Source organism: Camellia sinensis, chromosome 6, assembly GCF_055761805.1.
Source record: "Camellia sinensis isolate YWXY chromosome 6, ASM5576180v1, whole genome shotgun sequence".
Classification (NCBI taxonomy): Eukaryota; Viridiplantae; Streptophyta; class Magnoliopsida; order Ericales; family Theaceae; genus Camellia; species Camellia sinensis.
This window is the reverse complement of record NC_138966.1, coordinates 140,610,623-140,620,259: the sequence shown is the minus strand read 5'-3', so window position 1 is coordinate 140,620,259 and position 9,637 is coordinate 140,610,623. Positions and strand designations below refer to the sequence as shown.

Genomic DNA, 9,637 nt, shown 5'->3' with positions numbered 1-9,637 from the left:
ATTAGACTAAAAAATAAATTGAACAAAGAATACATCACTTTTATAGAACACTAATTCCTAATCCTAAACAAATACATCACTGATATAGAATGCTATTAGATATAGAACACTAAGTCCTAATCCTAAAAGGAAACTGTTCTCACAACATCAAGCACTATGGCTTTTAGAATTAGTGATATACAAAATAGCATGGAAAACTCGTGTTTGAGGACATGTTGTCTGAAGCTATATGAAACTTTTGGTGGCTCAATCGGACATAGCTCAATTAAAAGCAATCCTCCCAAGAACAAACACAACCTACAAAGTTTGCATAAGATTGATCTGATTCTTCAAAATCACGTGCATCAACGATTACCTGTTCTCCCTACATTGAATATTAATGGACTGCACTTATTGATTGTACTGCTAGCAGGCAATAAATCTAGCATTTACACTCGAAGAAAAACTAGAACTCCTCCTTGTAGAAGAGACACTGTAACATAGCAATTTGAAGCAGCACAAAGAGATTAATAAACCTAGAAATAGAAATATATATATATATATATATATATAAGTTTCAAAGAAAAAATAATGTTCTAACATATTACATACTCATGATTTGGCAAAGCGTACACTGGAGACCAAATAAAAATGTATAATAATACATATAAAAAAGCTAGATTAAAACTGATGGACTTGTGAGAGAGAGAGAGAGAGAGAGAGAGAGAGAGAGAAATTACATAATTGGCAGTAGACTATTTCATGCTTCATCTTGAAGAAGAAGATTCATCATTTGTAAAGGAAGATTCATCATTCATGAAATGCCTCGCAACACGAAACCCAAAAAGAGGTAGTGAGATAAAGGAAACGAGCAAACAACATTGGGAAGGTGGGGGATGGGATGGGGGTGAGAAGAGAAGAGAAGAGAAGAGAAGAGAAGAGAAGAAATCATGAATATGGATAGCATTTGGAGAAATATATAAGTTACCGTTAAATCTACAAGACATCGATAGATGGAATATGGGCAATCTTGTGCCATTCTTGGCCACTTTCCCTCGCGCATCCAAGTGGACTGTTGTTACAACTTCATCGTTAGATTAATTGTGTCCTGCTCAAACTACCTCTGCACATGCAACAAGTCAATATGACTGACCAAAATGTTATAATTGGAAATGTCAACTCAACTCAGGTGACTTTTGCATACTCTAGGTAGCATGAAGCATTATGGCTTTTAGAATTAGTGATATACAAGATAGCATGGAAACCCGTGTTTAAGGATATGTCATCATCTCCAACCAAAAAAAAAACAAAGGACATGTCATCTTAAGCAGTGCTCTCAGGAATCCACATTTAGGGCACCATGTCATTATGAGTTTGAGATCATTTAGCCTCAGCAACAAAAATGAGATTATTTGAAATTGGAACATCATAAAAGCATTGGTTCAAAATTGAAACATGTCATTTCATCAAATCCCATTGATGATTTTTTTAGGAGAGATACAAAATCCTCAAATTTCAGGAACAATCTAATCAAACCTATAGATGATTTTTTAGGATGGATACAAAATCCTCAAATTTTAGACACATTGTAATCAAACCTATAGATAATTTTTTAGGAGGAATACAAAATCCATAAAATTAAATTTTGATTAAAACAAAAAATTGGCCTTTTCAATTGGTTGCAGACAAACATAACAATTCCCATGTTTTGAAAACAAAGTCGACTAATAGAATTAAGAAGTCATTGTTCTCTTCCCATTTTCTAAAAATTAGCTCATTCAATTCATGTCTTTGTTAATAACAACATAAAACCAACATTTGTGTCTTGAAGATGGACGCAATGCAACACGCAAGAGTGCTTGCATGCCTTCCTAATTGTTTTTTTTTCCCCATTAGGTATAGAAAATAAATATTTGACTCAAAGCTAAGTAGGAAAGAATTTTGAAGGCCAGTTGATTTTAGAAATTATTTAGTTTTTCACTTGACGAGAATTTTCAACTCACAAAGTTGAACTATTAAGCTTGAAAATTACAAAACAAATAACTAAAATGACTGACAACCTACAAAGTTTGCATAACTTTTTGACACCGCAAAATCACGTGCACCAACGATTACCTCTTCTCCTTACATCGATTATTAATGGCCTGCACCAATTGATTGTACTACTGGCATGCAGTAACTCCAGCACTTACACATGAAGAAAAACCAAAAGTCCTTGTAGAAGACCCTGTAACATAGCAATTTGTGTTAGCACAGAGATATTAATAACTCTGGAAATATAGAAGGAAAACATATATATATATATATATATAAGTTTCAAATAAGAAAAATGTTATAAACTATTACATACTCATGATTTAGTAAATCGGTATACTAGAGCTGAGATAAAAATGTATAATACATATAAAAATAAAATAAAATAAATAAAAGCTAGATTAAAACTGATAGACTCTAGAGAGAGAGAAGAGAGAAAGAAAGAGGGGTTTTAATTAATTAGTTATTACATCATTTTCAGGAGTTAATTAATTATTTGTTTGTTGGAGACACAAAGGACTTATATAATTGGTAGTAAACTTTTTTATGCTTCATCTTGAAGAAGAAGATTAGTCATTTGCAGAGGAAACCATTACAGTTGACTTGAAACCTAAAAAGGGGTTAGTGACGAGATAAAGGAAATGAGCAAACAGCATTGGGAAGGTGGGGGATGGGGGTGAGAAGAGAAGAGAAGAAATCATGAATATGGATAAGAATTGGAGAAATATATACGTTACCTTTAAATCATCCAAATGTCTGGAATATGGGCAATCTGGTGCCATTCTTAGCCACTTTCCCTTGCGCATCTTTTCTTTAAAAGGGGACAATTATTTATTGTCAAAGATTGTAAATTGCTGAGGCGTTTCATTGATTCTAGGGTGGGAAGATTCATTAGATTCTTGCAACCTGCAAGCACCAAAGAATGAAGAGATGAAAGGTTACCCAGCCACTCCAGCAGAGCTTCCAGTCCACTAAACATTGAAATTGACAAGCATCTCAAGGTAGTGAGGTGCTGAAGTTGACTAGGCAGATGTAACACTTACGGTGGTGGGGAAATATTTGAGCTCCTCTGAGAATAAACCTATCTCTAATGTTTGAAGGCTAGTCAGGCAAAATAGCCTCTCCTTCCACCAACCCGCCAATCTTTAACATCCTGTAATCGACAAGTACTGAAGGGATGGGAGGCTACATAATTCATCTAGATCGGCAATTATTAAATTCGAACAACCTTTTATATGTAATGTTATAAGGGCTTGTTGTAACAGCCTCTTTGGCAAACATTTCAATTCCTCACAATATGAAATCTTAAGCCACTGAAGAGATGTGAAGCCGCTGCAATTGGACAGTTCCTCAATTATTAATTTCCAACAATGTTTTATCACTAACGTTACAAGGGTTGGTTGTAGCAGCCACTTTGGTAAAAATGTCAACCCTCTGTACCATGAAATCTGAAGCCATTGAAAAGATGTTAAGCCGCTGCAACTGGACATTTCTTCTTCTTCTTCTTCTGTTTCTTCAATTATAGATCTTCGATTATGGCAATATTCTATCGTTAACTCTTCAAGAGACGCAAGGTTTTGTAAGTTATTTGTAAAATAACATAGCTCTTCCAATTTACTTACTCTCGGATTTCTTAGGGTTTTGCCTCTTTTTTCTAGCAAAACATCAATCTTCAATTTCAAACACCCAAATAAACCAATTCTCAAGCAAGACTGACCCATATAAGATGAATCTATACATGGGGAAATAATCAATTCCTGTGAGGATGACAAATGACTTGGAATTGTAGTCAACTCGGGGCAATCTATAATAACTAGCCGCTCAAGCAGAGAAAAGAACATCATGGTGTCCGACAATGATGTTGATACCCCAAGCCAACACCATTCTTCTATGTTTGGCATATGTTCTAGATGAAGTTCTCTTAGTGCTGGAAATACAACGATTGGTGCTTTTGCTGTTGTTGCCGTTGTTGTCGCCCTACTGCAGCTACCAGAGATGATGCCATCATTATCATGATCATGATTAACAACACTATGACAACCACAGAATTCAGGATCAATACACTTCAAATTACTTAATCCAGACATTCTGATAACCTCAAGATCCGGAAAGTGTTCGAGTGGTGGGACTTGTTCACATCTCGTGCACTCTGATAATTTTATCTTAACCAAATTTTGAAGCAAATGCGCATGCAAAACTTTGTCCGTCAAATTTCTCGAGTTTTAAAACCTTAAGATTCCCGTGAGGTTTAAGTCCTTCCAACACATCCACCCAAAAAAAAAAAGTCCTTCAAACACGTCTTTGTGGTTAATGCTACTAGTGTCTCCTGCAGTTAAAGGATTGTCCACCTTATCCTAGTGAAATCCCAACTCATGAATGTTTGGCTTTCTTGATATATTTGCTTTTTCTGTTTCTTTCATGCCTTTCACCTGTTCAAGATTGTAAATCATTAATTTACCTCTTAGTTTGCTTAAGCTACCGAGCTCTTTAATTTTATGGCCCTTATCCTCACTAATGACAAAGAATGATAATGTTTGCAAAGAAGTCAACTTCCCTATCATCATTGCCATCAATTTTCTATTCTCTTTGAAACTGTTCTCTTTTCTATCTTGAATATAAAGATGTCTCAAGCTAACTAAGTTACAAAATTCTTTTGGAAGCATTTTCAAATAGTTAGAAGATGGAAGTCTTAATGTTTGCAAATTGTAGAGCTTGGTGAAAAAAATTGGCAGTGTTTGAAAACCTGATTGTGAGAGATCAAGATATCTCAAATGCATGAACTTACAAATGGAATCTGGCAACTCTTTCACTTCACATCGTTCCAAATTCAGGGCAAGTATACATTTGACTTCATAAATGTTTTCAGGGAGAATTCCTTTTAAAAAAAGTGTCCTCAGTTTCTCTACATTTTCTTTTGGAATTTCAAAACTTTCATACCTCATTACACCAAATGATAGATGTTGAACCTCGGGATCGTAATTCGCCTCACTAGCAATCGAAGTCAAAGGCAAACAGTTACCCTCTGAGACATCTAGTGCCAAATCATGCACAAGATTGTGCATTTTGCAACTGATAATATTATTGTGCATATCCAATCTAATGTCTTGAAATAAAGAATTGTGCAACAAAATATTAAAATAATTATTACCGACATCTTCCATTTCCAAATTGCTTCTCGAAGAAGGCTGGAGATATCCTTGGAAGCTAAATCAACTTATGCTTTTGAATGTTGAAATCTTTTGGAAAAATAGAACAATACGCAAAACAGTGTTTCAAATACGGTGATGCTAAGTGATCAAAACTTAACCTTAATATCGGTTGAATTCCACTTTTGATTTCAGTTGAGCTCCATATTTCATTGTTTTCGATCGACACCCATTCATAAATGTATTGCTTAGAGTACATTAAACCTCCTAGTGACTTTATTGCCAATGGTACACCCTTACACTTTTCCACAAATTTTCTACCAATAGCCACCAAATTTGGGTTCTCTATTGGCCCTCCATTTGCAAATGCTCTTTTTCTGAAACATGGTCCAACTTTTATTTTCTGATAGTTAGTTCAAATGATGAGTGAGAGATGGAGATGTCCTCATAGTTGATACTGCGTGCATAATCCTGGTTGTAACTACAATTTTGCTTCCCTTGGATCCACTTATCCCTAGCAAAGAATTTCTGATGCACTCCATTTGTCTGGATTTTCATTCCAAACATCGTTTACTACAAGCAAATACTTTTTTCCTTTAGTTTTGCTGCAAACTTTCTCACTATTCCTTCAATATTATCTGTGTCAGACTTATCCCCAGTAAGAGATTGTACCATCTGATTCAATAACTTTGGAACTATGAAATCATTAGACACACAAATCCACATCCTTTGATCACCAAAATGCTTCACCACCTTCTTATTGTTGTAAACTAGCTGAGCAAGGGTTGTCTTGCCCATCCCACCCATTCCTACAATGGTAATGACAGGTAAATCATCTACAGTGTTGTCAGAGCTAAGTAACATGTCTATCACTGTTGACACATCACCACCCCTTCCCACAACTTGTTTATCATTTACGAAGGGGTGAGTCAGCTTGAAATTGACTTCTCTAGGTTCAACACTAGTACTAGCAGCATTTAAGATCTGATTAGCTGGTCTAAGACCGAAGCCATCTGCATCTTTACAAAGATTTTCTAATAAGAAATTGATATTCTTGACCTTATTAGCCATCTTGAAACGAAATGGCAATGGATTTGAGAGGCAGAAGAAGAAGAACTTGCGTACCTTCTTGTTCCTCGTGAATCAGTTTTGTACCTCCATCTTTTGTCGAAGGACTTCAAAGGCAAGTTCATCTAGCACGTCATCAGCATTGCATGGAACAGAGTTGAGTTTCTTTAGCTAAACGTGAATGGTTTTTAGATTTACTCGTCCTCGGTGGTTCTCAGCATCACATAATAGGGCTTGTGTGAATTCCAACCTGTCTTTAAGCCTTCGAAGGTCATCCTTGAAACCCCACGCTAATTTGATCTGTTCAGTTACCAATGGAATCAAGGGATTCAGGATCACCTAAGCAGTAGAGATGAGAACAGAGACAGACATCTTTGATCTTTTTTTTCCTTAGAATTTCGAAAGAGAACTAGGATTGGATTGGATTGGATTGGATGAGAAACAATTACTAGAGAAGACAAAGCAGATTTTTATGTAGTGAAGCTGGAAGGTGTTGGAAAGCTTCAAACTATATCATTTGTCAAATAATTGAAAGATGAGAACATGGGGGTGACAGGTGCCATCTGTGTTTGTCAATATTTTATTCACAAGTCTTTGATTATTGGGAAAAATATACGGGACAGGGCTATTTGGGGTAGTAATGTAATTTACTGGGGTAAGACACATCACTAGTAAACGGGTGCCTCTATTTACACACCACCTTTCATATCAAGACACACCATTTTCTAAAAAAAAATATAATTACAATTATATCCCTCAATTAGATATCCTAATTACCCTTATCTTCTTTTCTGAAACCCTAATAGCCACCCCTCACCTCACTGGAAATATAGCGATCTCAGTTTTCCCTTTTTGTGTTTAACTGTAATCCAGACTCGGTTCCGTAAGGGTGCGGTTGTCTTATCCTCTTTCTATCCCTTACTCTTTGTATTCGAGTTTTGGGTTGTGTTAGGCAAGTTGGGAATAAGTTGGTTGTGTTTTAAAACGTAAAATCTTTGCCCAGTTTTTGGTCTCTTCGCTCGAGTGGCGATTTTGACGCTCGAGCGGGTCTTTGTTGTTACTTATCCGCTCGAGCGGGGGTGTTGGCGCTCGAGCGAGGAAATCACCCATCCAATGTTTCGGCTGCAGTGGTAGACGCTCGAGCGGGGGATTGGACGCTCGAGCGGGAGTTTGTGTCTGACGCTCGAGCGGGGAGTTTGACGCTCGAGCGGGGACCATGTCTGTAAAAGTTCTAGGAGTGTGCATCCGAAGCTCGAGCGAGAGTTTGGACGCTCGAGCGGGAGTCTGTGAGTGACGCTCGAGCGGGGGTTTCCACGCTCGAACGGGGCGACTTTTATATAAAGCCGAGATCCGACTTTTTTGTTCACTTTTCAACATCTTTCTCTCTCTTACTTTTCCAGAAAGCTATTTTGAGAGTTCCTCTCACTAAAACCCTAACTTCTCTCTTAGGATTGATCTAGTAGGAGTTGTTTACTCACCTCCAACCTTTACAAAAGTTGTGTTGATCGTCGAGGGCTATCTTTTAATCTGAAAATTTCAGGATTTGGAGCATTTTCATTTTCTTCATCTCCTTCGTTGGGTTTCATCATTCGAGGTAGGGATATCCTACTCCTATTTATGAGCTTTGTCATTAAATCTTAGTGTTTTGATACGTTGGGGGCTGTTGGGTAATTTTGAGAAAGTTTGGGCCTTTGTGTAATTTTACAAAAGTTAGGGTTTTAAATATATAAAACCTATATGCATGTTTGGCATGGAGAAATGGAATTAATGTTGAAACATTGATGAAAATGAAACCTTACGGTTGCAATATTAATTATGGAAAATGCCCTAATTACATTGGTTAATTAATTCGTATAATTAATTGTGAGAAATGAGGAATTGAAATGAGAAAGTCGAGATTGGGAATGTATGGGATTAAAGGGTGTATTTGAATCATTTATCGCTCACCAAATTGAAATGTTGACTACAATATCCGTTGGATGCCTTTATTTTCTGTTTAGAAATAATCGCTTTGGGCTACCGGTGGAGGGTAGTTTTGATTATTGTAGACAATGCATGATGATTAGGCAAACTAAAACTAATCAATTGGCTGTGTCATAGAGTATGACGGTTGAAAGAATACATTAACTTCATGTATTGATTGATTATGTATACTACTGATGTGTATATGTATATATGTTATTTTGTGCAAACAATTTATTGGAAGAAAGGGGCTGGACCTCTAAACCAGAAATTGATATAGCTCATATGCTTATCTTTTGAAGTGTTGATATAGCTCATATGCTTATCTTTTGAAGTGTTGATATAGCTCTTATGCTTATCTTTTGAAGTGTTGATATAGCTCATATGCTTATCTTTCGAAGTGTTGATATAACTCATATGCTTATCCCTTGAAGCGTGGATGCAGCTTTTGTGTTTATCTATTGAAGTATTGATATAGCTAGAAATGGAAAAACAAAATGTTAAAGATGAGTTATTGTCTCATATAAGTAGTTTGGTTGGGTTCTGAACTATGGTATGAATTGAGAATTGGATAAGAGACGGAAAGTGAAATGTAACTTGGACATGATTGTCATGAAACTGTAACACGGTATAAGTGGGAATATAAGTGTGGACCATCTGTTGAATGCTATTATTTTAGTCATTGTTTATAATTGGTTTAGTGTATTTCTACTGGGCTGTGGCTCACCCTATATGGGAACATCATTTCAGGTACAGGTAGCATGCCACCTCCAAGGACATAGCTTGGGAGGCTAGAGGCGGACAGACATTGTTGTTGTCTATTTTCTTGATGTATTACATGTAATTCAGGCCAAGGGCTTAATATGTATTTGAGTTAGCACTCTATTTTCTTGTAACCAATTGTTAACTTAGAAAGCTGTAAGCCCGTAGGGCATTTGCTTTGTTAATAACATGTAATACTGTTGTAAGAGCTACTTTGATGAATAGAAGAATGTTGGTCTTTTGTATTTCAATACATTTCAATATAGGTAGGTTTGTTGTATTATTTTGAGGGCGTTACAGGAAATGTGTTACTACCACCATCACTCTCAACACAACACCTATCATCTCCTAACTTCCCACTTTCGTGATCCTTCTCCACAGCCACTTCACGACCGATATCACTCCTCTTCCCGTCGCCCTTCTTCACCCCACCGTTCTTCCCTCTTCTTAGAACCACCACAATCCCTCCCTCTCCAACTAAAACCATCGTTTTCTCCTCTACCTTGTGCACAACCACCACATCTCCCATTTTCTTCTTTTAAAACCCTAGCCATCTTCCATCACCCACTACTGCTAGATCGCAAACCACGTTCAGTTTGCAACATCCGAACTTGTGGCTGAAGTTCATTCTGCAACTTCCGAACATTGTAAACTAGTTTGGAAGACAATATCCGAACATCGATAAT

General features: G+C 36.7%; 1 long non-coding RNA gene across 2 annotated transcripts; it reads right to left on the bottom strand.

The window, feature by feature from the left end:
- LOC145792407 (uncharacterized) lies at positions 1-6,781 on the bottom strand. 2 transcript variants are annotated; one of them, XR_014331808.1, is made up of 5 exons: positions 6,285-6,781; positions 2,751-2,919; positions 2,095-2,206; positions 720-1,102; positions 1-515 (listed from the first exon to the last, which is right to left on the bottom strand). It is a non-coding gene; the product is annotated as an uncharacterized LOC145792407 (long non-coding RNA). The 2 variants fall into 2 exon arrangements; XR_014331807.1 differs by lacking the exon at positions 1-515 and having other exon boundaries at positions 523-1,102.
- Positions 6,782-9,637: the final 2,856 nt, after the last annotated feature.